Source organism: Mauremys reevesii, linkage group 5 (genome assembly GCF_016161935.1).
Source record: "Mauremys reevesii isolate NIE-2019 linkage group 5, ASM1616193v1, whole genome shotgun sequence".
In the NCBI taxonomy this organism is placed as follows: Eukaryota; Metazoa; Chordata; order Testudines; family Geoemydidae; genus Mauremys; species Mauremys reevesii.
Window position 1 is genome coordinate 37,802,950 of NC_052627.1, and position 26,217 is coordinate 37,829,166.

Sequence of the window (26,217 nt, forward strand, 5' to 3'; positions counted from 1 at the left end):
TCACACTGTATGCCTAAAGGAAAGTAGTAGCATAAATTCCTATATCAATCTTGCAAAATTGTTATGAAAATGTACAAACCTAGGCACAAGGTCTACTTGCCCCACCCTCTCTGTCAATATTCACAAATTTTGAAGCAGTAAACTCTGAACTTACTTGGTTCAGTATTATGAGTTAACAGTAGCAGTGTATTGATCATTTACTATTCTCTTATAAAGAATGATATAGTGATGTTAATGAACTATTCATACTTCTCCACTATTGACAGTTAACATCTTTACTGTCATGTTCTTCTTGCTAATTACTTTTAAAGTTACTAACCCAATTAATTTACTACCTAACAAAAACTGTGTTGGTAGAGGGAAAACATGTAATCAAATCTGAAAGCAACTTTTATTTCTCCGAGCCTAGAAAATTGATGCAAGATAAGGAGGAAAAAACCTGAAATGTCCCAAAGGATAGAAATGATTAATATGCACACGTTGCTGTTTTTATTATTTTTGCTAGAATATCAAACCTTCATCTTTTTATTTATTTTTTATTTTAGTCTTAATATTCTTGATGAATCAAGAAAATAATGGGCTTTTCAAAGCAGATGTTTAGTAGTGTTTCATATTGGATCATGCTTTTGGGAGGTAATTCCACAAGTGTCATCAACAGATTTTGAGAGATGGAGTGGGGAGAGAATAAATCTCCAGCTCACACTTCTGGAGAAATCTCATAATAAAGAGACAAACAAGTTTGAAATGGTCTGATTTGGAATGACAGTGTTTTATATTTGGGAGTCTTTTGGTACCTTGTTAAAGCCACCAGAGGGTTCCACATTACCTTGTCCAATTATCAGCTGTGCCTATTAATATTAACTTCTGAATATGTTTTGAGAAAAAATAAAAATAATGTTATAAATCCTCAGTAAGAGGAAGGACAAAAAAATGTATCCAAAAAAACATTGAGTCATTGTCAAGGTATAGTAATTGCAAAGGCCCCGATTTGGCAATCCATCGCTATTCAATAAAGCTCTTAAGAACTGGTTTAAAGTTAAATGTGCTTCAGTGCTTGCCTAAATAAGGATGAACTGAAGAATGTGCTTAAATGCTTTATGGAATTGGGGTCTAAGTGACTGATTCTCCATTGACTTTAATGGAGCCATGAGAATTTACAGCAGCTGAGGATCTGTCCCTGGATGAATATATTTTTTTAAATCTTCCACTAATTCTGCTGAATTTATCTTTTACTACTTAGCTCTTTTTTCATAGAAGTTACATGAAGGGTTTCAGTTATGACTTCTCTGTAATACCCAAAATTTTCACTTCTCAAGCTTTTTGCAAGGATAATAGCTCAAGAATGTGGCCCTCATTAATAATATATATAAAAAATGGACTCTGGTTGTCAGATGCAATTTTAGAACATCAACAGATATAAATGAGTGTCCAATATGCATAGACCTCACAGCCTGAATATCCATTTCAATCCCAAATTATCTTCATTATACAGCAGCTAGAACATAGTCAACTGAATCTTGGTTTCTGTCTCTTGTTAGTGGGTTTTTTTAATCTCCCCCAGTTATTTTTAAAATTCTAGAAAAAAGCAATATCAGCTTTGCATATATACAACCTCCTTTCTTGCATTAAAAAAAAACCATTCACAAACAAAACACCTCTTTCCTAGTGGGTATATGTATTTAGACACTATTTTTTTTTGCTTGACTCACTGAAAACCTGAAGACACTAAATCATTCTTTCTTCTTGCATAGGTAGCAAGCTCAAAATTAAGCTAAACAAAGAAATGGGTTCAAAATAAACCTTCCAGAGCAAGCTAATCTTGTAGAGCCTGTGAGGTCAATTTTTCATACCCTAATTGGGTTAGTATGATTCACTTGTCCAACTAAGTGACAGTAAAGAGTATAGTTGCCATTCCTTAGTTCTTCACAGCTGCCACTGGACCCACACCTGCACCTCTGTACAGGCAGTTCCTATTTTCCCAAGTGTAAAATAGAATTGTGCTATTTCTTTCTCAAGTGGATGCTATATATAAATCCCGGTGGGACTGTGGACCATGTCACTCTTTATTTTCATTTTAACTCCTAACTCCACAGCTGGACAAACAGTCCCCACATACCACCACACACACCTCTCTGTTTTTAATTTGGCTTTCACTTAGTTGTTACTTCACCTACTTGAACGGCATTGAGCGAAGGTAAATAACTACTTTTATTCTTTAAAATCACTTTATTGCTGGGTGTTAAAGCAACAAAATCAATAAACCTATTGGAGACGGGGGAAGAAGTCATCCTTCTGTTTTACTATCATTGATTTTATAATATTTGAGAAAAAAATTCAATGCTGGAATAAAGTACTCTCTCATATTTAGTGTTTCCTCTTTTAAAAGTAGGGAAAACTAGAGCTAACAAATCATAATTTATGACTGCCTATTGTATGTAAGTGATTCTTTTGAGGACAGTGTTCAAAAATATTTTGAAGTATGACTGCCTATGTTTTTCAGTCCCCAATTTGACACAGCTTAGAAGGAATTGAGTTTTTAGAAAGTGTTTGCTTAGCACTTTCTGAAAATCAGACACTTTAAAGACATCACATGTTGGGTATCCAGAAACAGTAGTAATGTCAGTATAGGTTCTGTCTTCTTTTTAAATAATGAATTTAAGCCCTATTCCTACAAACACATACACACAGACATAATTCTGCCCACATGAGCAGATTAATTTCATTAATCAACCTTTTATCTGTCTGTGAAGCATTTCTGGGTCAACTCTATGTTTCAATGTAGTCTTTAATTGTAGATATTCACTGAAGAATTTGTGCAAACAATCTTCAGCCCTGGATTCTTTTTGATTGTTCATTATTGCTTTTTTTTTTTTTTTCAGTGAGTGACTAGACATGCTATTTTTTTTTCTGTTACCCGACTGGATGGGTGAAACTTGTTAGATTAGAGAATACTTATTGGATGATAAATAACAAATAAGAAATTTCAAAATTTATCCAGTTAGAATTTTCAGACAGTGATTTTTGCTAAATTTCAATACAATTTGGGATTTGAAAAAAAAATTATAATAATGAATTACCCAGCTGTTTGTCCAAATATTTGCGAATAATGACTATGGCCCATGTACAATAGAAAACTGACCAGCACAAATATTCAGATCATTTTTTAACTACCTTTGATAGCTATATTGCTAGAACAGTTGGAATAAATTACTGCAGATGGCAATTCTGACTCACTATAAACCCCTGCAGATGGTTGCTGGCAATATCCTATGATCACCTCGGGTAACTGCAGAATTTTCTTAAGTCCTCCATCACCCAACAACGATGGATGATATCTGAATGAGTTTTAATTCTGAAATTCTCTATTTTTGTGGCTCTCCTTTGGATTCTCTTCAATTTGTCCATGTCTTTCTTAAAGTGTATTCCAGCTGGGGCCCATCAGTGCTGAAAGTAAAACAGAAGGATTTAGTGTTTCCTCTTTTAAAAGTATTGCAAACAAAGTAGTGCAAGCAATATAGAGCTAACAAATCATAATTTACACCGGCCTCTTGTGTGTAATTGATTCTTTTGAGGACAGTCTTCAAGATTTTTGAGAAATGTTATGACTGCAGCCCCAAAATATAGAATGACAAAACAGTGCAGAATGAACAAACATGCACAACTGTTTTCTAAAGGGAATTCTTACTTAACTAGCATAGGCGGTGTCATTTTTGGCGGAAAAGTTGCTTGTAAACCCAGAATGCTATTCCCATGGGTAGAAAGCTAGCGATGACCCTTGGCCAATGTTTTAGATTAGGTGCTTTAACCTGTCTTAGTTACACATGTACTCATTACTCATGGCCAGTTTTGAAAGTACCTTTTTGTTGTCTTCTGTAGTTGCTGGGCTATTTAGTGAATTGTTGCAAACCACTCCGAATACTCTTATTTCTCTCTGTGGGCATTATCTAGAACAAATAACACGTGGTCTTACATGCAAGAGATGCTGGTTGGTGGAAGAACTTCAATTTAAATTGAAAAGTTGCCAATTCAAAACTGATGAAAGGAAACAGTTTCTTCCAAAACACCATTAACCTCTGGAACAACAAGATAATACTGAAGCCAAGAGCTTAGCATGATCCCTAACGATTGAGAGTTTGAGGAAATTTTCTCAGGGGGTGGTTATCCAATAACTGCCTACTGTAGGGTTTCTTGAAGATTTCTCTAAAATATCTGGTATTGGCCACTGTCCATGACAGGGTACTGGACTACATGGACTGTAGGTCTGATCCAATAGGGCAATTCAATGTTCTCTTATTCAGAAATCAGGCTGCTTGCTTGTTGAACCCATCCCATCCTCAAAAATCAGAAAAGAAAGTGCAACAAGGAATTCTGAAGCCCATGTTTCCATAATTTGATTTCAGGATCAGCCTTCTGTACATATTTGACTCACTTTTACTACTTTTCCATTTTAATAATGAGAGTGAAGTCTGGGTTGGAAAAACAAAACACCAAACTGCATTTTTATGAACTCTACATTATATTTCAATTGAATCCAAGTAAAATGATATTTATCTGGATACTTGTGAAAGGATACCGTACTGCAATGTATGTTACAATAAATGATTTTAGCACAGAGTGATGTTTTGTTCCTCAAACAAACATTAACATTAGAGCGGTTTATAGAAAATGTTACTTTAAAAATTCCCCCTTGCCCTCAGCTACCCCAGCCCATTTTGAGTGGTTTCACAAAGCTGAAACTTCACTTTTTTATATAGTTGGTTTTGGGGCAAATCATGACCCAGCTTGCATGGCCACCTATTGCCCATTTAGCCCCTTCACAGGCCAGCCATACTGTGGATAGCAGTAAAGGGGGAGACATTGCCTCTTCAGAGCCAGTACTTGCCTCCTACTCATGTGTAATGCCAGGAGAGGGTAGGGAATTGACAAAGCCTTTGTCTCAATCCCCAGTGCACCTGACGGAATATGCAGACATTGCAGAAGGTGCTTGCTGTGTCAGGCATAGGTCTGGTGCAGGATACTGCACTCCTTCACCCCCCCACCCGAGATTGAGGAGACAGATTCTGAATCTGCATCAGCCTACTCTCTGGTCTGCTCCTGGAATTGCACAACATTACCTCTTGCTTGAGGCTTGGGGTAAAGCGTGATTTAGTCCTATATTGATTTAGCCCTATATTTCTTTATATAAAAACCCAGCTTTATCTTGCATAAAAACTGATTAACTTGAAGCTAAGTCAATTTCTATGTGTTTAACTTCAGGCTGAATATTTTGTATCGTTCTAATTAGCACAGTGCACATATTTTAAAAATAAATTTGGATACTCTGAGGAAATAATTTGACTAATGAGACAAAGAATGTTCTGTTGAAGATGAAATATGATATTCTTTTCCATCAATAGATCTCATGTTCCAGTTTATAATAAATCAGGAATAAAAATTAAACCAAGTGATGTTTATTGGATGTTTCCTATCAAAATAACTTATGACTAAGCTTACTGATAAAAACAGACTCCATAAACTAGTTAAACGACAGAAATAATTGAGCAAAATATATCATTCAACAGGACCGTTCACTGTAAATATTCTCCACATATCTAATATCACAACTTAGTCGCATTACTTCCAAATAGATTTGTAAGTAGGCATTGATCAACATTGAGCAAATAATTCATAATGTATAACTGAGTTAATGAGTAATTAGTCAGATAAGTCTTGTGCCATTGTTTCTCTTCCATGATTGGATGACTATGCAAGCATTTCCAGTAGGAATATTTCTGTTGTAAATTGTCATAACTCCATTGACTTAAACTGAGCTGCAAAATTTACACAAGTTGAGTGTCTGGCCCAGTGTGTACACATTTAAAATTTAGTTTCTATTAATACTCATGAATGGAATTTTGTAGGAATTTAAAATTTATTTTCTATTAATATGACTTTGAGGTTCACTTCTTGGAATACTTTTTGTGAGCAAAACTCAGCTGTTTGAATATTTGCAGAAAACACCAAAGAAAAAGGAGCATGGCTGAAGCAAATACATTTATAATTTCTAGTGAATTCACAGAAAATGTTGCACTTGTTTTACTTTAACTTTACTAAGTATGAGTCTCAACTTGAATAGGTTTGCTCTCAAAAAGCATATTTCTTTTTCATGGGAGCCAAACTACTGTGAGGTTTTGTTTTTAATTGTTTGGTACAAGAAATTCAAAATAGGTGAATAACCAATTTAGAAACACATGAAAAAGGTTGCATAATGACTAAACTTCACCATTTATGTCAATGCAATACTTATTTACATTTTTAATTTGAGATTTAGTTTTATATGAGATTAAGTCCAGATCAGGAGAAAAAAGACTTATAACATCTAGACAACGCTCCTTTCCCTTCAAAACATTATATAGGGTGGAACTCCACCCTCAGGATGCAACTTCCAGTGAGTCAGTTGACTATGGGCCACCTTTCCAAATGTTTGTACAGAATGGTACACATTATACCGTTGTGTCATCTGTATGAAGTTCCATACCAAATGAGGGAAGACAGGGAAGGACAATACAAATCTACTTAGACTGCTGAAGACTTACATTGAACTGGCATATTCCCAGATGTCCCGGTCTGGCCATTGCTGGCTTTTTTTTGGATGCACTGTTTCCCTATGATTTCTGTGTTTCCCATTCAGGCACAATTGAAGCTGCAGCTGCTTATTACCTCCCTTGCAGAGATGCCATTTCTGGGGATCTGCACTGAGTTCAGTTCGGCTTTATGCTTTTTACAGACCCTGCATTGAATCTGGTTCAATCTTTCTACTTTGCATGTTCTTCATTCACTTTTATTAAATTCTCCTTTGGCTCAACAAGCTTGATGATGGGTGGGGAGGAGAGGGAGAATAATTTGGCAATGATTAATAATATTCCCACTTCTAATTTTAAATGTTTATGAAGAGTTTAGTACATAGAACAAATTAGTTTACTGTCATGAAATATTAACTTCTCTAATACATTTGAACAATTTTAAAATAATATCAGATATTTTAAAGCTCCATTAATGCTTAATTTGAATGTTTAAATATTACCTTCCTAATTTATAGCTATGGGAATATGCAAAAAGTGTCCAATTACAAAATATTTTACTCCAATTGCTCTGATAATGCATTTATCCAATTATAACTTGACCTCTTTTCTCTAAATCTTTGGATCATGGCACATGAATTGGCATCATGTCCTTCCACTGGAGCTTTAACCACCAATATATCATCCACAGTGGCTTCAGCCCTACATTACCCAGCATATGCTTTGTTCACTTTCTTCTGAAACATTTTTTGAATGAATACTAATGGACCATCAGGGTACACTGTATCTCCCTTGTGTGGAATATCATTAAACTTTCCCTGTTTCACCTACCAGTACCTAGATCTGTCATCCAGTTCACTGAAACAAGGGGTACCAGACATCAAGCTTAGACACCTGGGCCTCAATTCAGCAAGATATTTAAGCATGTGCTTTGAGTACATGACTACGTTAAGTGTGTAAGCAGTCCCAATGGAATCATTTTGTATAATAGTTCTACTGCTACCCTGGAGCTTACCCACTCCATATGATCATTAATTAGCTTTACAATGCAAATGAGATTTTTCATGGCTCATGTAATGTAGCATCTATAGTAGCTTCCAGTTTAATTCTGTATTTCTCAGGAAGCTGCCTTTGTCCATGGAATATGTGTGTATTGGATGCCTATGTTTATGTCCTTTTTAGGACATAGGATAGGATATCTATGAAAGCAGGTGAAAAAAGGAGTCAGATCATGCACAGCCATGATAAAACCCCAAGATGATACTGCATGGAGGAGCATGCAGAGACTGGGGATTCAGTATGCTGCATCCTGTCCCCACTATGCAGATCTTGATGGTCCTCAGGGAAGATCCCTCTCTCATACACACTCCTCAAAGATTCAGGGTTGTCCTGCTTTGCTGACCCTCTCCCAGTCAGTTGTTTGGTACCCAATTCCAGATGATGGGGAGTTGTAGTGGGCCCTAGGGAAGTAATACAGTTCTGAACAGTACTAATACAGTAATATTCTAGAGTATTATATCAAATAGAGTGACTTGAAAAGGGGCATTATTAGTACGATCTGAAAGACCTGTTTTTCTGTGGAATTATAAGCATTGAAATAAGTAATGTGTATATTTTATTACTGCAGAACTGTTTACTTGTTAAACTTTAAGTGTAGAAAACTAACATTACAGGAACAGACAGATTCTATTCTGTGATAATACTGCAAAAAAGGTTAGAAAATCATGACACTAATGCAGGTTGTTCCCATTTCTGTATTATGTACCTCATAGAATTATAGAAATTAGAGATGAGAAAATCTAATAGGCTATCTGTGGTGGCTTTCTATTAATAAAGTTGATTTAATTTTCACACAACATGTCTGTCCTCTCATCGCAGCATACTGTGCAGCTATTCATTTAATTTAATCTTTAAGTCACTAGAGGATAACAGAAGTTTGAGCAATAAAAATACATTGGCTTCTAAAGAACAAATTATGTCTGGTAAACTTTATTTTTTTAATTAAATTTCAATATTAGTGGATGAAGGGAATATGATGATGTAAGAGATGGACTTTAGTGGAACATTTGATACAATACATTACAAAATCTTGCTAGAAAACTGAATTCACATTAATTTAATTATGTACATTATCTACTAGATAGGGAATTGGCTGAAGGATCCTACAGAACTGGGCAGGAAATGATTTTCCTGTCCCTTCAGAATTTGAGATTTTGAAAATAAAAACAAATTCATCTTCCTGAATTGAGATGAAAAGTCAGCTTTACATTTTTTGTGAACATTTTGTTTTATGATCCTTTTTTAAAACTTTTTTCTGCTAATTAATTAAATTTAAAACAATTTTTTTCAAACAAAAATGAACTTTTCATTTTGAAATGATGAAATAGGCCATTTCAACAAGTTTAAAGAACTCTTCAAAATGTTTTTTGAAATTGGGAAACTTATTGAAACCAAGCCTTATTCAAGAAAAGATTTCAGTTTCAACTAATCATCATTTTCCAAAGAAGAAACATTGTCAAACTTCTGACCAGCTCTAATCATAAACAATAGATATTCACTGTAATGTACTGAGGTATCAAATGAGCTGCTGCAGGTTCAGTATAAAGCCTTGTTTTACTTGTGATACGGAAGAAAGAGTAAACAGGAACAATTAAATTTACACATGATTCTAAATTGGGAAGTGTGGCAAACATGAAGTAAGGGCCTAAAAAGGTTGAAAATATGCATAGGAAATAATAAAAGGAAATTTACAATATGTTTAAATCCAAATTATTATGTCTAAAGAATTATTTCAAACATGGATGCTTGATGGAAAGAAAATGCACAGAAAGCAGAAGTGATTAAAATGGTCTAGAGATGACAATTGTTGTAAAATTACATAAGAGCTAATGAAGCAATGCAGTTGGGGGGAAAATGTGGAACATCACATTACAGACCAGGGAATTGATAGTGCATTTCTATGTGGTGCCAGCGAGACCATACCTAAAAGGCTGTGTTCTGGGCTAGTCACCTCGTTAACAGAGAGATGTCAACAAATTGGAGGGGATTCAGAGGAGAGGAATACAAGTGACTTAAGGGACTTCAGGGCCTCACTAATGATTAAAGGCTGAAATAACTAAATACGTATACATGTGTAACTATATATAAAAATCCTCCAAGAATAGGGTGATGGAGTCTAATAAATGCCCATAGGTATTTTGAGGGAGATAGCCACTGAAAGGGATAGCAGGGATCAGGGTAGTTCCAGGGGGAATAACTAGGAGTAGTGGAAGGTCATTAAGCAATGGAAATAAAATGGAGAAAGGCTTGATACCAGGAATAACTAAAACTGGTAACTATTGGGCTGTAGTCTCCTAAGAGAAGAATAGTGGAAGCCTTATTACTTGAGTAATTTGGAAATGGATGGGAAGAGACAGACCACTGGAGAATGTACTCCAAGGGTGCAGCCTTGAACTACAAGGCTAAGAGTTCTTGACCATATCTAATTTATTCTTTCTTTGATGCAGCCATATCCAGGTGTCTTTTGCACCCTGGGTATTAATCTTCATCAAGTTAGTAGCAGGACTTCTCTTCTGTTGTGCTTTGATCCCTTTGGCTGCACACTCACTACCTCAGTGTCCGTAACTGTCCATTATCTGCTGTGTTGGACCAAGTGTGGTGGATTTGATCAAAGAAACCTGACTTTGTGTGACTGTTTTTTTCCTTCATTGTACTCACTCCTCTGTGGATCCTGAAAACATCCCTATCTAATCAAGTCTCTCTCTCCTCTGCCTCCAACAGTCCCACAACATGGCTTCCCTATTGACTGATTGAGAACCTGCTGGAGCGGTAACAGCAGGTGAGCTCGGTCCCACAAGCCAATCCAGTCTGATTTTGTGAGCGTCGGCAGAACTTAGAAAAGTAAGGCACTGTAAGCCAGTAGCAGCTTTTAAGTGCCCTGTGGTTGTATGAATAATCTAGGGCTCTTTTTTTCTTTAAATGATAGTCCCATGTGGTATGAATGCAGGATGTGAAATATTCATCCACAAGGATAGTCACAGGTACTGCTGGAGATGTCCTTTTGCTTTCTAATAGTGCATCCAGGACAGCCACCATTGCCTTGCTTGTCATGACCTCTAGCCTGTCTCAGATGTAGTATATGACAGTTCCCAAGAGGGTTGTGGACTGTGAGTTTCATTTTCTCCTATCTAAGTAACAATTAAAAAAAATCTTTCCTTCCTTAATTTCATGTTGCTGTTCTATGTAGATCCTTAGAAAGTAGTGGATATATCTCTGTCTATAGTAGTGGGTAGTATGAAGTATAGTAGTGGATATATCTCTATAGTAGTGGATGGATAGATTTATATGAATTGCAGGCTACAGAGGGTTTTTAAGACTAGAACTTCAAAAACATTTTCCATTCAATAATAATATTTTTAGGTCATGCTTGAATGCTGACATAGATTGCTCCTTAAAGTTGTCCGTTGTATTATTTAAACTCATGATTTGACACCACATTGCTATCTGCAGCATATCTGATAGCCAGACTTCAAATATGTATAGAAAAGGGCTTTGGCTTCCTTGGAAACAAGATCTATGCATTAATCCTCAGAAAAACAGCTCTTCCCCCTTTAAGGTTTATTTTCAGTTTAGAATTTTTCTCAGATCGTATCACGTGGAAAATTGGACACCTACAGCTAAACTGGTGCATACAAAACCCATTATTTACTTAACAGGGTTTTGTGCTCACAGCAATGTGCTGAAACGTCACCCATCTTGGCTGGTTTGAAATTCAGGTGAATTAAAGAGGGGAAGATGGATCTATTGTCAGTGTTTGCTCGGAATCTGTGCAGTACATCGACTTCAAAGTTTTTCAAAGAAATTTAGAATCGTTGTCTGTCTCCATTATAAGATTACAACACAATCCTTAAAAATAAGCTTTTCAAAATGCAACAGTTTCATGGCTGCTAGGGGAACAAGTATTGTTTATGATATGTCGGAATGACATTGGGAGACAAGGTACTGTGTATCAGTCTTATATAATGAATGTGAATTATGTTTCAACTTCCAAATGGGAAAGCATAAAAGGCTAAGAAAAGCTTTAATTTATGATTTGTTCAGTTTAGAGCTTCAGACCATTAAGTGCCTATTAAATCACTATTTTATATGCTGCTAAGTGCATCTCTATCTTCAAAATAAAGAGATTTTTAATTCACCCTCATTTTAATTGAGGACATTTGTGATAACAAATAGACTGAAATTGAAAAGTAAATTAACTTTGTGCTGTGACAACAAGCCACCTTTATGATTTTTGCTTTGGGTGTGTTGTAACCATGTATGAATCATCATGTTTTTATGTCCTTGCTTGCTTTGTATTTATATTCCAATTACAAAGAGATCTAGCGAGACCAAAATTTTATTTTGATTGCATTGATAGGGCCCCTTGAACTCGACTCTTCCAAAATGGAAGAAAGGGTTGAAATTTTGTTTTGGAAAAGCTGAAATGTTTCTGTTTTATCATTTTTTTTGATTAAAACAGAATACTTTTACATTCCTTAAAATGAAATTTCATTTTGTGTTGTTGAATTGATCTGAAATCCTTTGTTTTGAGTCAGATAAACATTAAACTGCATTTCTGTTGCCTTATGGGAGCTATAATTCGGAATCCCATTGTCTCCTATGGACTAGGCTCCCTGGAGGAATACATCATCCACAAGGCAATGTATTAGTTCGTGTCTGCTACAGACCATCAAATCAAGCTAGGAAACAGGATGACCAGTATCTTATGTATTCATATATAATGTGTAAAGACAAAAAACGTTGTGTGATCATGGAAAACTCCAATTTGAGTGATGTATGCTGGAGCTATCATGATTCCGGTACTAACACAACCCTGGAATTTGTAAATATTATAGATGACAGTTTCCTAACTCAAACAGGGTTACATCCAATATGGGGAATTCTATATTAGACCTCATCTTGACAGATAAAGAGGAACGGATCCAAAACTAAAAAATTAATGGTGATTTAGCTATAAGTGATCATGACTTGATTGTATTTATAATGAGAAAATAGGAAAAATGATATATCTGGTGCTTTAAAAGTGCCGAATTCACAAAGTGGAAAACAACTGTGAACATATCAACTGGGAAGAATAATCAGAAAAATATGAGTGACAATTTGGTACTCTTTAACAATCCCACAGTTGAGGAAGAAGGCCATATTGATTTAAAAAAAAACAATGGGTTTAGAGGGGAAGTTATGGTAGCTATTTCTATATATCTATATATGCATAAATATATATAGATATATAAAACCACAGATTTATAATATATACATATATTTTAAAAGTGGCTATATATATAGATGTGTGTGTAAACAAACATAAGAAAGGGGAAGTTAATAATAATGAATATAAATCAGAAAGTTGAAAATTGATAAGGGACGCAAGGAGAAATCTGTGGTCAGCAAAGCAAATAACAATAAGAAGGAAGGGTTTTTTTTACAGTATATTAGGAACAAAAACAAATCCTAACAATGGTAATGGTCTTACTCATTATTTAGTGGTTGAATTATCAATCAATATTTCTGGTCTGTCTCTGGGGAAAAAACAAATGATATAATCCCATCAGATGAGGCGAACACTATTCCATTAATAGAAATTAATTTTAACAGAAAATTCCTAAGCAGCTCTCAAAATAAACATAAATAATTTATTTCTTTCCTCTTTCATCGTTTCTTCCCAGTGTAATATATTGTGTGTGGAGGTGTGTTGAAGACATTATTTGGAGAGATCTAAGTGGAAGAAATTAGTTTTGCATTTAGTTCAGAAAGGATGTGGACAAATTGGAGAGAGTCCAGCGGAGGTCAAAAAAAATGAATAGGGGGCTCGCGCACATGACTTATGAGGGTTCCAAAGAGGATGGAACTAGATCAGGGGCGGGCAAACTTTTTGGCCTGAGGATAGTATCGGGTTTCCAAAATTGTATGGAGGGCCAGTTAGAGGAGGCTATGCCTCTCAAACAGCCGGGCGTGGCCCAGCCTCTGCCCTCATCCAACTCCCCCTGCTTCTCAGCCCCTGACAGCCCCCCCCCCCGGACTCCTGCCCCATCCAACACTCTCTGTTCCCTGACAGCCCCCTGGGGACCCCTGCCCCATCCACCACCACCCCTGTTCCCTGTCCCCTGACTGTCTCCAGAACCCCCTCCCCTGCCTGTCCCCTGCTGCCCCATCCAACCCCTCCTCTCATTCCTGACTGCCCCCCCTGGGACCTCTGCCCCATCCAACCACCCCTTCTCCCTGTCCTCTGATTGCTCCCAGAACCACTGCCCCTGACTGCCCCCTGCTGCCCCATCCACCCCCCATCCTTCTTGACTGCCCCCCCTGGAACCTCTGCCCCCATTCAACCCCCTTGTTCCTCGCCCTCTGAACACCCTGACCCCTATCCACAACCCCGCCCCCTGACAACCACCACCTCGAACTCCCCTGCCTCCTTACCGCTCTGCCTGGAGCACCAGTGGCTGGCGGTGCTACAGCCGCACTGCCCAGAGAAGTGGGAGAGGCAGCTGCGCTGCCTGGCAGGAGCCAGCCACTCCACCGCACAGCACAGAGCACTGAGTCAGCCCAGGAGCTCGCAGCCCTGCCACCCAAAGCATTGCGCCGGGACGCAGTGAGCTGAGGCTGCGGGGGAGGGGGAACAGCAGGGGAGGGGCCGGGGGCTAGACTCCTGGGCCAGGAGCTCAGGGGCCGGGCAGGCGGGTCCCACAGGCCAGATGTGGCCCGCGGGTTGTAGTTTGCCCACCTCTGACCTAGACTGCTCTTAGTGGTGGCAGATGACAGAAAAAGGAGCAATGGTCTCAAGTTGCAGCAGGAGAGGTCTAGGTTGGATGTTAGGAAAAAAAACTATTTCACTAGGAGGGTGGTGAATCACTGGAATGGGTTATCTAGGGAGCTGGTGGAATCTCCATCCTTAGAGGTTTTTAAGGCCCGGCTTGACAAAGCTCTAGCTGGGATCATTTAGTTGGGGTTGATCCTGCTTTGAGCAGGGTGTTAGACTAGATGATCTCCTGAGTAGGGTGACCAGACAGCACGTGTGAAAAATCGGGACAGGGGGTGGGGAGTAATAGGAGCCTGTATAAGAAGAAGACCCAAAAATTGGGACTGTCCCTGTAAAATCGGGACATCTGGTCACCCTAGTCCTGAGGTCTCTTCCAACCCTAATCTTCTATGATTCTATGATTCTGAAAGTGGGTATGTCTGTGGTCAGAAAAATTTAACTTTTTGGGAGGTCATAGTAATGGAGGGACAGGTGAAATCTCAGTAACTAAGGTCACTCCTAGAGAGGGTTTAGAACATCAGGACAGAGAACTTGGGTGAAATCCTAACTACTGAAGTCAAAGAGCATTTTTCTATTGACTTCAATGGGTGCAATATTTCACTTCTTGAACTGGATTCTATTCAGTAAGAAGCCACTGCAGAAATCAGAACACCAGGATGATATGTTTATGACAACTGGTATACTAAATGGGCTTCTGCCTTAATAACAGCTGGAGTTTTGTTGTTTCACTGTTTGGTGTGTTTTTTTCTCATGGTTTCTGGCTTCTTTACTAGATAAAATGAGTTGCAACAATCAAGTCAAGAGCGATACTATTAAACCAGTCTTTGGAACTGTGCATGCAGATATGTCCGTACAGCAGTTTGCAAGCACAAATTGGGTAGCTCATTATACAGTTAGTGTGATAGGGCACCCGTCTCTTCCCCCTTCCCTTCCCCACCGAAGACTGCTCCATGATTTTTTCACCTCCATGTTCCTTTTCCTGACCCTTCTTCACAGCTTCTTCCCGAATCATTGATTAGGCAGCAGAAACTCATTGCTAAGTACTGTGCACAGGCTCTGAGCCAGAACACTTTGCCTTTCTCTACTTCTTTCACTAGTGTTCAGCAACCTGTTAGATCAATCCCTTAAAATATAGGCATTATTTTTCAGGACGAGTCCTCTGAGGAAAAAAATATTCAATTTCTTATTTTAAAAATATCTTGCTTTTATTTTGAAGTGGGCATCAAGTGTATATTCTTGCCATGAACTCACAGAAGAATTACTGTTCATAGTGTGACAGAGTATTTGCAAGGAAATGTTTGCCTATCCCATTAAGGCAATATCAACTTCAACGTGTATTCTTCTAAGGAAGCCACTATTGGCATCTGAAGCACAGTCATTAGCTTTAATATACTTTAGTTATGAAACTGACACTACATTTGAAGCATGCATACTAACTATTCACTAAAAATCACTACGGATGGTGAGCTTGTTTGTCTTTTTTTAAACCCATGTGGGTTCAAAATTTTAAGTGGAACTCTACTCAGTTCTCATTTGGAAAATTGAGAAAATGTAGCAACAAAAGAAATAGAGAACAAAATATAACTATATATAGGGCAGAGCTCATACCAGTATACATGCTCAAGCCATTCTTGTATCCACAATCTAAAGCACAGAATTTCAGTGGTGTACAAAAAGACATTTAGTTTTTTGTTTTGTTTTATTGAATCAAACTTAGGAAAATCTTACAGGAAAAATTGAAGGGCTTAAATGAGAGATTTGTGAACTTGAGCTCCTTTTGTGAACCTTAACAAAATCTCAAATACTTTGCAAGGTCCACAAGAACTAGCATTCCATTAGAACCCTTATAAAATTAATCAATTTGGAATACAGATTATACAAGCATCCCTGATCTCACAAATATTGTATGTCCTTTCTTTTTTTAGTAGCCCTTCTGTTTTCCAACAGAGAAGATCACTCTTATTTGAATGCATTAGGAAACTCATTCTCTTTCTGAGAACTTGTAGGCTTTCACTCTGAGTTATCCTTTCAGCCAAATCATTGTTTGATGCTAAATTATAACTGATTTTAGCAAAAGAGTTTGATCTTAAAGTGACAAACTGTCAGAAGATCACTCAGGATCAGCGGTAAATGTCAATGGCATTTTACTCATGCAGTAATATGCATGTTGAAAATATTCAAAACAAACTGGCAAACTGACAGTAATCAATTGGAAACTCTGCAAAATGGAGCTATTAGTCAACAATACATAATCTCACAAACATGCACAAATGATTCTGGAGTAGCTCCGGCCTGAATTATAATCAAACAAGGTGAAGCAAGCCAAATTGTTGATATAGAAACAAGAAGTTTATTCATGTTGAGTGAAGCCAATTATCAAATTTGTATCAGATTCAACAGTTGGAGTTTTAACTGATGCATTTAATGTAAACTGGGGATCATCACTCACAAGTAGTTCAGAGCAGTTTAATAAAGGAGAGAGCATGAGATGGTTTCCATTACTTTGTGTGCATTGCCAATGGCAGAAAAAGATGTTGATTCCCCTGTGAGAGAAACAAGATAGGTAAGGTAATATCTTTTATTGGTAGAAGGCACAAGCTTTTGAACTATACAGAGCTCTTCAGGCTTCCTGTGTAATTTCCTTTCAGGCTATTGGGAATTGCATGCACAGTGACTCCCTGTCTGACTAAACTCCTGAGAAACTGATGGTTTAAATTAATTACTTTATAGACAATCCTTATACTGTAATTGCAAATCAGTGTGATAACAGCAATTCCTGCAGATGAGCGGTCATGAACCAGCCTTGAAAAAGTGGAATTTAACCCCTTTTTGGACCAAAAATTACAGGGAAATGTCCTGTTTCTAGCAAAACATTAACTGACAGATGATGGAGTGACAAAACACTCTCAATGTTTCCCCCTTTCCTTGGTACTGCAAAAGAGTCTATGCAGGGATGGGGGAGTGTAACAGGGTGCTGGTCTAAGAGGCACTGAACCAGCCCCTGTTAGATCAGCTCCTGTTAGATCAGCTCCTACTTATTAAGGGGAAGTAATTGGAGCTGGCAGGGTGTGGCTCATTAAAGAACTGCAAGGTAATCACCTGTGAGCTTTATGGGGAGGAGGCCTATAAAGCTTGCAGGAAGCAACAGGAAAGGGGGACAGGAAAGGGAGGAGTTAGTGATTGCTGTTCCCACCTAGCTACAGGAGCTAGCTGTTCCCCAGGTGGCTACCTGAGTAATATTGATGTGTACAGAACTGTATAGAGGTGGTGGTGGAAACGCACGCAGGGAAATAAAAGGCACTGGAGTTTGCAAAAGGCTGGTTTCCGACTGATTTATACTGTGAGCGACAAAGCGCTCGTCTACAGGGGGAAACTGAGGAGAAATTAGCTCAGGAACTTTGAATATTTTTTATGAAATCATGACTAACTCTTGAGCATCACAAGTACCCAAGACAAATGATATTTAGGAAGTCAAGGGAGCCTTACCAGAAGTCAAGGTTGAATCAAATTGAACTGTCATGCAAGAACACAGCAAAGCCTGCAACAACCTTGCCATTAAACAGAAGTACAACTGCTTCAAACACCTCAATACATCTGCCTACAAAGCCACCAGAAAACTTTTTACTTATTAATTCTACACATTCAGGTACACAAGGCATCCACCAGTTTGACATTTATTTCGGTCTTGTGCTGGTCTGTTCTGGCTTCTTAGGTTCATGTTCATGGATTTGGCTTCTTTCTCTATAATTCTTCATAATGTTTATCTAAGTCACCCTCTTTCTCTTTCCAGGTGGTGCCCATATCATTTGGCATGGATGTTGTGTTGGTGGCATCCTTAAAGCATGTCCTAAATATGTCCCTCATTGTCTTACCATATTTGATGCTTTAGATTGATTTGCTCTCCTAGAATTTTTGTTGTTGCAAGAAACTCTTTCCAACGAACTCAAGATTTTCTGCAGGCATTTACTTGGGAATGAATTGATCTTCATATCAATTTCTGTTGTAGATTTACAAGATTCTGCTCCATAAAGGAGAACAGATATGATGCCAGAGTTAGAAATTCATATTTTTGTGATAGTGCCAGTCATGCTACTTGTCCAAATCTTTTCAGATTAATGAAAGTTTTTGCTGTTTTTTATATTTGTTGTTTGATACCTAGCTTAGAGTCACCATCATTGCACTTCACACCCTCTAGATGAGTAAAATGACTTACTTCTTCTAGTGTTTCTTCAACCACTCTAATAGTTACTTAGGGGATATTGATAATCGTATATTTTGTCCTCTCCTTGTTGATGAACAAACCAGATTGTTTTGCTGTACAGCCAAAAGCTGAGGCTTTTCTTCCATTAAGCAATGTGTTGAACTAAGCAGGAAAATGTCATCAATAGAAATTAAGTCATCTAGTTGTATTTTCTCATTTGACCATAAAATTTCTCAATTGTCTTCTGCGGTTTCCTTTCCTTATAACATAGTCAAAAACCAATGCAAACAATAGTGGAGCCATAATAAACCCTTGCCTTACTCCAATTGTCACTGAAAACCATTGGAGGATCTTTGCTGTCTCTGACTGTACATTAGGTATTATCATATTGATACTTGATCCAGAAAACCTCTGGTAGGGGAAACAAAACAACAATGTTCACACACTGTCATCTAATTGCTGGACTAAAGAAATGCAGATCATGGGAGAAGAAATACACTTCCTGGAGGAAAAATGTGAGGTGGCATATACTACACACAGCACAGTTATGTAGCAGTATATTTTTAAAATGCATAGTAAAGGACTCCTCAGTGCTTTTTCAAAATGGTAATTTAATAAATTCATTTTATAAACATCAAAAATCCTTGATATGGTACAACTGTCCAAAAATAGAACTTCCACGCCTGCAGTAAATACAATACAATGTCCAGCAGGGTTTTAGATCCTTTTCTAGGTGTGTTCTACGGAGCAAGCACATATTAGAGCAGTCTAATTATGGTATATGAGCAGATAGCAACACCTAATGCTGAAACAAAAAGAGCTTGCTTTGTGCATGAGCGTGACTAATACTGCATCAGTTAAGGTGTGCAATATTATTTAAAGAAACATTTTAAAATCTTTTTATAAAATACTAAAACAGAAATCATAGTTTGTTTTCTTATAGTTTTGGAACAGCAGGTAGCCCTTATTAACAATGGATTAGAGATGACCAGAACCTAAAATGTTCTTATCTATTAGCTACACATGTCTTTGGATACTAACCCGAAACATCACTGAAACCTCCTCCCCGCCATCGCTTGTTATAAAACAAAACTATTAACAATGAAAGCTTGTGTTACATCTGCTCAATAGCCTGTGAGTTTCTGAACACCCTTGTTTCTTCAGATTGATCCAGTTCATGCTCACCAAGGAATAAAAATGTCTGAACATCTATGGAAAAAAGAACAGGAGTACTTGTGGCACCTTAGAGAGTAACAAATGTATTTGAGCATAAGCTTTCGTGAGCTACATCCCACTTCATAGGATACATAGAATGGAACATATAGTGAGGAGATATATGTACATACAGAGAACATGAAAAGGTGGGAGTTGTCCTACCAACTCTAAGAGCCTAATTAATTAAGAAAAAAAATTTGTAGTGATAATCAAGATAGCCCATTACAAACAGTTTGACAAGAGATGTGAGAATACTTAACATGGGGAAATAGATTCAATGTGTGTAATGGCTCAGCCATTCCCAGTCTCTATTCAAGCATAAGTTGATGGTGTCTAATTTGCATATTAATTCAGGTTCAGCAGTTTCTCATTGGAGTCTGTTTTTGAAGCTTTTCTGTTTCAAAATTGCCACCTTTAAGTCGGTTATTGAGTGGCCAGAGAGGTTGAAATGTTCTCCTACTGGTTTTTGAATGTTATGATTCCTGATGTCAGATTTGTGTCCATTTATTCTTTTGTGTAGAGACTGTCCACTTTGGCCAATGTACGCAAAAACAGGTCACATTCCTGGATCTGTGTGCTGAACTCACTCCAGCCCTCCAAGGCAAGAATGAGCTCTGCGTTGATGGTGTAGAAATGAATGGTAATCAGACTCTGAAAGCCTGCAATGCTGGATTGCTGCCTGTCAGTGAGAAATCATTTTGAATTTGGAAAATCTATAGTGGGGGCGATTATCATGTAGTGAGTAGGGCTATTAATTGTCTCTTGCTACTTGGTACTGTCACTCTTGGCAATGTGCAAGAAGCCATGGATGAATATGCAGCAATAGAGTCCCCGAACTAGAGCTGCATGTTGCATACTTCATAACATATGTGAGGCAAAGTGGGGAAAGCTCCTGCCAGGGCGGAGGTGTGTGATGGAGTAGCTGTCTGCTGAATTTAATCAGATACCAAGATGATTACAAGAGCCCAAGGTGGAGCTTTGTGTTTGAGGAAGGCTTTAAAGGTTCATTTTCACAGTCGGCCATAGTAGTGTTCTGTCTTGCTGTCCTGAGATAAAGTTTTTCTTGTATAATTTAAATTGTGGGATTTTTTTTTGTTTGTTGTTGCTGCTGGTATCTATTCTGTTTTGCCAGATCAAAATTATAAATACTGCTGGGCCTGGGGCTTTGCCAGCTGCTATAAATGTGTGTTGCTTGCTGTCCCTTTATAAATAAGGCTTGGTGTTTTCGTGAAGCTATGAGTTCTATGGTGCTTGGTGTACATAAGTACTGTTTGAGTTCTTCACTTCTGCTTTGGATTCTGTAATATTTGTTGTAAACTAATAAAGATACTTTGATTCTCCAAAAATAGAACTTTATTAACTGCAAAAAGTCAGTGCACAAAATCAAAGTGCAAACAAACACATCCATCATAGAAACTTGAAACATAATGGGGTGAAACTTTGAAATTCCTATTGAAAAGGAAGTAAATATTTATGTCCATTTTAATAAACAAAAAGGTAGTTCAGTGTACTCCTTTGTGGCTATCCAGACACCAATTTGTGGTTTCCACATGTCAGTGTCTGCAAAGCTGTGGCTTTCCTTGCTGTTCTCTGGTGTCAAGTGATAGAGGTAAGGATGCAGTCTGTGCTCTTTAGACTTGTAGGTCAACCAGGGTCTGCGACAATTGGATTTGCTTGCCTTAGAAGACCCTTTATGTTCTGATACATTTCCCACTCCTTGTCCTGCTAGGACTGCCGGCCTTGTGACTGTTCTGTCTGTTTTTCTCCATTCTCTTGGTTATATTGGCCCTCAAAGCCCTTTGTTCACAGTCCAGTTGAGCACTGGCTTGTAGGATCTCACAGATCATGTCCTCCCTAGTCCTCTTCCTTCTTCTCCTCACCCAGTTTTGTGAGATCCCTTTGTAACTCTTCGCAGTCTGTCTGGGACTTAACTATCTTGTATAGTTTTGTATCATCTGCAAATTTTGCCACTTTACTGTTTACCCATTTTTCCAGATCATTTATGAATATGTTGAACAGTAATGGTCCCAGTACCGACCCCTCAGGGATACCACTATTTATCTCTCTCCATTCTGAAAACTGATAATTTATTCCTACCCTTTTTTCCCATCCTTTAACCAGTTACTGATCCATGAAAGGACCTTCTCTCTTATCCCATGATGGCTTACATTTCAAAAGTCAACTTAATTTAAATATATTTAAAAATCTCTCTATATATTTTAGAAATCTAGACCTGTTATGTGTTTTGATGTAACTTGCATTATCCTTATGTTAAATTTGCATTATCCTAACAAAACATTTACTTTATTCATATCTCTTTCATATATCTCATCGGCCCTGACACCCCCACCCGCCCCCTGTAAATTTGAACACCCCACCTAATTTCAATTCCTTGGGAAACCACTGGCAGGGTGTCTGTGTACAGCTTCATGAGCCATGGCATTAAGGGGTAGGCTGGGTCCCCAAGGATAACTATAGGCATTTCAACATCCCCAATGGTTATTTTCTGGTCTGGAAAGTAAGTCCATTTCTCCAGCTGTTCAAACAGTTCAAACAGTTCCTGAAGATGCGAGCATCATGTACCTTTCGCGGCCATCCCACACTGATGTTGGTGAAACATACCTTGTGATCCACCAGTGCTTGCAGCACCATTGAAACGTATCCCTTTTGGTTTATGTACTCGCTGCCTTGGTGCTCCAGTGCCAAGATAGGGATATGGGTTCCGTCTATCGCCCCCATCACAGTTGGGGAATCCCTTTGCAGAAAAGCCATCCACTATGACCTGCACATTTCCCAGAGTCACTACCCTTGATAGCAGCTGGTCAGTGATCGCGTTGGCTACTTGGATCACAGCAGCTCCCACAGTAGATTTGCCCACTACAAATTGATTCCCGACTGACCAGTAGCTATCTGGAATTGCAAGCTTCCAGAGGGCTATCGTTACTCGCTTGTGAATGGTGAGGACTGTTCTCATCTTGGTATTCTTGCAACTCAGGGGAGGGGAAAGCAAGTCACAAAGTTCCATGAAAGTGCCCTTACACATGCAAAAGTTTCGCAGCCACTGGGAATCATACCAGACCGTTCTCAGGTCCTCTGTCCTCATTTCACTTGACTGTACAATAGTCTGGTTATTGTATAGACAAATATTTGTTTCCTCTTCACTGTATGTTTACATCTACTCCCATTCATAACACAAAAATGCTTTCAGGCTTTGCATTCAACCCACTGTTGTCCAACTGTTTACCAGAGTTCAAAACCCAGGCAAATAGCAATTTGTTTTGGCTGAATTAGTAATACCTTATTTTAGAGGGCACAAATAGCCATGTAATTATTTTGAATTAAGAAATTACCATATCATTTCAGGCTCATTGCATGGATATTTATTCTCAGCAGATTACATGTGAAGTGTAACCCTCAAAATAATAAGTACCAAACATAAATTGTATTTTAAAAAGGAAGTGAATGCAGCAGTAATCTAAACAAATGCATTATACTTTTGGAGAGCTTAAAGTCTTTAAAATAGGAAATACTTAAAAATATGCAAAGGATAAATTTTCAATGTGGTACAAAAGGACTTATGACTTTTATGCACTACTGAACTGTGCTGAAGATACACCTTGCTAGTGTCTATTACTTTGTTCTTTTATTGAATGGGGGTGCAGGATGTGTGTGTGCGTGTCACACTGTAGCTGAGTGAGAATATATTTGTTCTGTTGTTTGATCAGGAACAAAGAACTTTTGACAAAATGATGTGGAGCTTATTTTGACACGTCATAAATGCTCTTCATTTCAGGTTTATATTATTTCACGTCACTACATTGTGACTTTGGAATAATAATCATGGATCCTTCAGGAAATTTGGGAGTAACATACCCCAAATTTGGGACATACCAAATTTGGGGAAGTCCTGTTCTGGTTTGTGTGCAGGGGTGGCTCTAGGTATTTTGCCACCCCAAGCACGGCAGGCAGACTGCCTTCGGCGGCTTGCCTGCACGAGGTCCCCGGTCCCGCGGATTCGACATTATGCCTGTGGGAGGTTCGCCGAAGCCACGGGACCAGCGGACCCTCCGCAGGTATGCCGCCGAAGGCAACCTGCCTGCCACCCTCGCGGCGACCGGCAGAGCGCCCCCTGTGGCTTTCTGCCCCAGGCACGCACTTGGCGTGCTGGTGCCTGGAACCGCCCCTGTTTGTGCGTGTATGGAATCCTGAACAACCATAATGAATCAGGGCAGGATCCCTTCACACCACTAAAGAGAACAGTTGAGGCATGCCTGGAGAGTGTGCGGCTGACTGACACATCAGACCCCCAGGAGGGAGTGATTAAGGGATATGACCAGGCTGCTAGTGTCTATACTGCTCATTAGCATGTCCATTCAATTTATGCTAAATGAACATGTATTGTATTGCTTTGCTGAGAGCATTAGCAGCATCCAACTGCATATGGTAGAAGCTTATCAAGTGCCTTATCCAAGAGAATTCTTGGGGATTCTTTCTACTGACTTTAGCAGGCTTTAGAAGAAGGCCCATTTGCAGTATAGCTCTGTTGCTGGACACATAGCTGGCATGACTCCACTCCTCCCCTTGTTCAGCTTTCTCAGGGTAGGATTTTGCCATTGGTTTTCTTTTACTATTACAAAAGCTGATTTAATAGCTCTCTAAACTTAATGCCAATTGAAAAGACTAGCAAACAAAAATGTGGCAAATATTTGCTCTGAGGTAGAAAGTCATAAATTGCTTCTAAACTGTTTGTCATTCATACCATGATTCTATTTGCACTATATTTAGGTGATCATAATGAAACAGAATTCAGAATTTACCCTAGAGCACTTTTATTGCTGTATTGGATTGGGAAGCTGTTATTTGCATAAATGAAATGAGTAACTAAAAGAGAGAGGTGTTTGTTTTCTCCTCCAGATTTGTCACAAATATGTATCATTTGAGTAATTAACGAGGTTGAAAAAATACAAAAAAAATACCATTGGTATTTCATGTATTTAATTGAAAATGAATTAATAATGCGGATTTCTGTGTAGAGATGCTACGTTTATTGCAGAAAAGCAAGCGTTGCTATTTGGGTGAATTAAGAAAGACAGGTAGAGAAAAGAGGGATGCTTTTGAGACTCTTTCAATAGGCTTGCAATATTGTTCTAGGGCTAGATTGAGACTTGGACTGTGCACCCATTCAAGGGAGTGAGGTAGCATAATAATGCTATTAAGTGGACAACTCAGAGTTTAGGTACAGGTGAACAGGAAGGTGACTGGCCAGGAGTGGTGGGATGGGGGAAGAGCCTTGGCTCTTTTGGCCCTACCCCTTTCCTGTTCAGAACAGCTGAACTAGTGCAGGTGGTAGGGAAGGTTGTGCAGGCCAACATCCCTACATGACTAACCCCGCCTCCTCTCCACTCCTGAGCTAGGGGATAGCAGAGTCACAGTGCCTCCTGGATCTACTCCCGGGATGTATAGTTTACACACAATCCCTTGCTTAGGGCTATGCCTGATGTTGAAATCTAACCCATTAATTTAAAGTAATTTCTTCTTGGTGTTTTTCTCTGGAATCTTACTTTGGCTTCAGCTACTGAAATCAGGTCAGTGAGTTTCCCCCCTCTGCAAAGGGTTGGAGACATAGGCTGTGATTTGTAAATGCTTTGAGGCTGGGTATAGCCAGGGACAGAGCATGGATGTTGAAGAAATATGAACACTAGCCATTGGTGCTAAATATAACCTAATGAGGATAATCTGTATACATTTCAAATGATTTCTGGTAGAAAATTCAATTAGTGACAGTCCATTCTTATGCACTTTGATATTACCTTCCTTATCCACCCTTAGAAAATTTACTTTCTACAGTAAAAATCTCTCTGTTCCACTCAAACTGTTCCCAGTATTTTCCTAGCTCTTTCTGAATCAATGTTTAGAACTATTAACTGGGAAAAGGAAGCTTCCCCTTCAGTGGTTCTCTCCAGTCCTGAAATCCTAGTAACACTCTAATAGAAGAGATGAGTATAGACATGTTCTTTCTTACAGTGAATCTTCATAATATATCAATAGATGGCAGTAGCTGAATTCTCATCTAGAAAATATCGTAATTGGGTCCTGCTAAGGAAAAAAAATAGATGCACCCTTTGCACTTTAAAAAATAATTTGTGCTATCATAAATCAGGGTCAACGTACAATTTCTTTCATGTTCAAAACTACTGTTATCAAGTTTCATAGCACAGCGCCAGTTTTGCTGCAGGCCATAAACTTTAGGACGCCATGGGTTCAGTGAGGGATCAGAGACAAAGGTCAGCTAAATTCTATTAATATTGTTACTGGAACTGAGCTGGAGACCTGTTACTCACCAGATGGACATGCTGATTTATTCCTAGCCACATTACAAATACTAAAACATCATTTCCAGTCAAAAAGTGTAAACAAGTCTGGTT